The following is a 2,318-nucleotide window of genomic DNA, read 5'->3' as shown; positions in this document are numbered from 1 at the left end:
AAATGTGGTGAAGAAAGCCGATGGTGCCCGGCTATCAAAAGATATAGTGTCTGGGGTCTTAAAGGCTTGAAGATAAATAAGTGACCATCTAGCTCAGAAGCAACAAAGGCCACATGGAAGAAGCACACCAGTTTGTGTGATCATGAGGTGTCCATGGGGTCGGGTATCAGATATCAAAGACCCAGAACAAAAAAATCATATCAATGTGAATGAGGGGAGGGCGGAGTTGAGACCCAAAGCCCATCTGTAGATCATTGGACATCCCCTTACAGAAGGGTCACAAGGAAGAAATGAGCCAGTCAGGGTGCAGTATAGCACCAAGGAAACATACAACTTCCCTCTAGTTCTTTAATGCTTCCTCCCCACCACTATCATGACCTCAATTCTACTTTACAAATCTGACTAGACTAAAGCATGTACAGATAAGAGCTCACAACACAGGGAATCCAGGATAGATAAATCCCTCAGGACCAATAATGAGAATAGAGATACCAGAAAGATAAGGGTAAGGTGGGGGTAGAAAGGGGGAACCCATCACAATGATGGACATATAACCCCCTCCCAGGGGGTCGGACAACAGAAAAGTGGGTGAAGGGAAGCAGCGATGGATGTAAGAAATGGGGGGCAGGGGGGATTTCTAAATTATTAAAGGTTGATGAGGGAGGAAGGGTGGGGGATGGGGGAAATAAGGAGCTGATATCAAGGGCTCAAGTAGAAAGAAAATGTTTTGAAAATGATAACGGCAACATATGTACAAATGTGCTGAACACAATGGATGGACGTATGGAGGGTGCTAAGAGCTGTAAGAGTCCCCAATAAAATGATTAAAAAAAAAAAGAACCTTGCCAGTTTCATTACTTACACTAACCGTCTCTCTGTCAATCCAATTCTCTTGGTAGTTAAGGAGGAATTGCTTCCTAAAGGGTTACAGGTTCCAGAAAAGCCCAGGAGAATTAGGATGTGATCCTTACTTAACGGGAGGGTAGGAAAGGATAGAAGTCATGTCATAAAACACCATGCATGGCACTTTGCAAAGCTGAAGATGAGTTGACTGTTGAGTGCATTATTGCACATCCTAATACTGAACAATTTTATTCAGTTTTCCGATTTTGATGATCAAATTTCATCTACGCTTCAAACAATTCACGATAAACAACACCCTGTAGGGCAGGATTAAAAACATACAGAACCCCGCACACGAGCATCCGATAAGCATGCTGGGGTCCCGAGTAGTTACCGCATAACCCCATTTTCCTCTTCCGTCTCACCCACCTTGTAAACGCACGGGAGTGACAGACGTGGGAAAAGCCAAGGGCGGTTCAAAACTCGAGGGGTCACCGAGCAGGATGAGTTGGGGTGGAACAGGGACGTAGAATTTGCGGTCCGGCCGACGGGTAAATAAAGGATGGACGCACTTACCCGGACCTGTCTCGGGCCCCAAGCCTTTCTCTCTAGACTCCCATGGGCAGGACCCGGCTCCGAGCGGAGCCCGCGCCAGGAAATGCGGGACCAGCCAGCCTTCGCCTCCGCTCCGGCCGCAGTAGCCGGGTTGGCGCCGGCGCGCGGCGTTTCCCTGGTAACCCAGGCTTCTTCCGGCTCCGAAGCTCCGCCTCCCCCGGGGGACGGGGGGTCAGCTTCCCCGGGGTCGCCTCTGGGATTCGAGTCCTGGTGCCGCTAGGGTCGGGGAGCTCCCGAAGGACGTCGGAGGCCGGCGGACGCGCTCAGTGGAGATTTGAGCTCGGGGGCGGGGTGCCCCGCGAAGGATGATGGGAGTCGTAGGCGCTCGCACAGTCTGATGGGAAGCGTGTGGCGTCTACTTTTTTGGCAAGGTCGGGTTGCTTGTGAGCTGCGAGCGCGCATTTGTGTGGCTTTGGTCTCATTCCCGTGTGTGTGTGTGTGTGTGTGTGTGTGTGTGTGTGTGTGTGTGCGCGCGCGCGTCTGTGGTCTGGTGTGTGTGTGTGTGTGTGTGTGTGTGTGTGTGTTTGTGTCTGTGGTCTCAGTGACCCTAGGGAGTGTATCAGCGCCTCTGGAACAGGCTCCGGCGCCTGGAGCACTAAGTCTCGTCGTGTGTGCGTGCGTGTGTGTGTGTGTGTGTGTGTTCTCAGTGACCCTAGGGAGTGTATCAGCGCCGCTGGGACAGGCTCGGAGCGCCTGGAGCACGAAGAAGTCTCAGCTGTGTTACTGGTTCCAGCACAGCATGGTGACAGCAATTACAGGTCCTGAATATGCTACTGAGACTTGGGTGAGCGTTGAATGGTTGAGCTGCGAGTTGGTGTTCAAAGCCTCCTTTGAACTCTGGCGCCTGACTTGAGTCCTGG

At 51.7% G+C, this 2,318-nt stretch overlaps 1 protein-coding gene across 1 annotated transcript in view; it reads right to left on the bottom strand.

Moving 5' to 3' along the window:
* The window catches only part of ARL6 (ADP ribosylation factor like GTPase 6), a 47,488-nt gene extending 45,757 nt beyond the window's left edge, over window positions 1-1,731 (bottom strand). The window contains exon 1 of the mRNA XM_004706443.3: window positions 1,420-1,731. The gene's annotated coding sequence lies outside the window, so the exon portion shown is untranslated. The remainder of the gene's footprint in view (window positions 1-1,419) is intronic.
* Window positions 1,732-2,318: the final 587 nt, after the last annotated feature.

Source organism: Echinops telfairi, unplaced genomic scaffold (genome assembly GCF_000313985.2).
Source record: "Echinops telfairi isolate 266 unplaced genomic scaffold, ASM31398v2 ScPeMD7_6;HRSCAF=24_1, whole genome shotgun sequence".
Lineage (NCBI taxonomy): Eukaryota > Metazoa > Chordata > Mammalia > Afrosoricida > Tenrecidae > Echinops > Echinops telfairi.
Note: the sequence above shows the minus strand (reverse complement) of the source record. Positions and strands in the feature narration are given on the sequence as shown.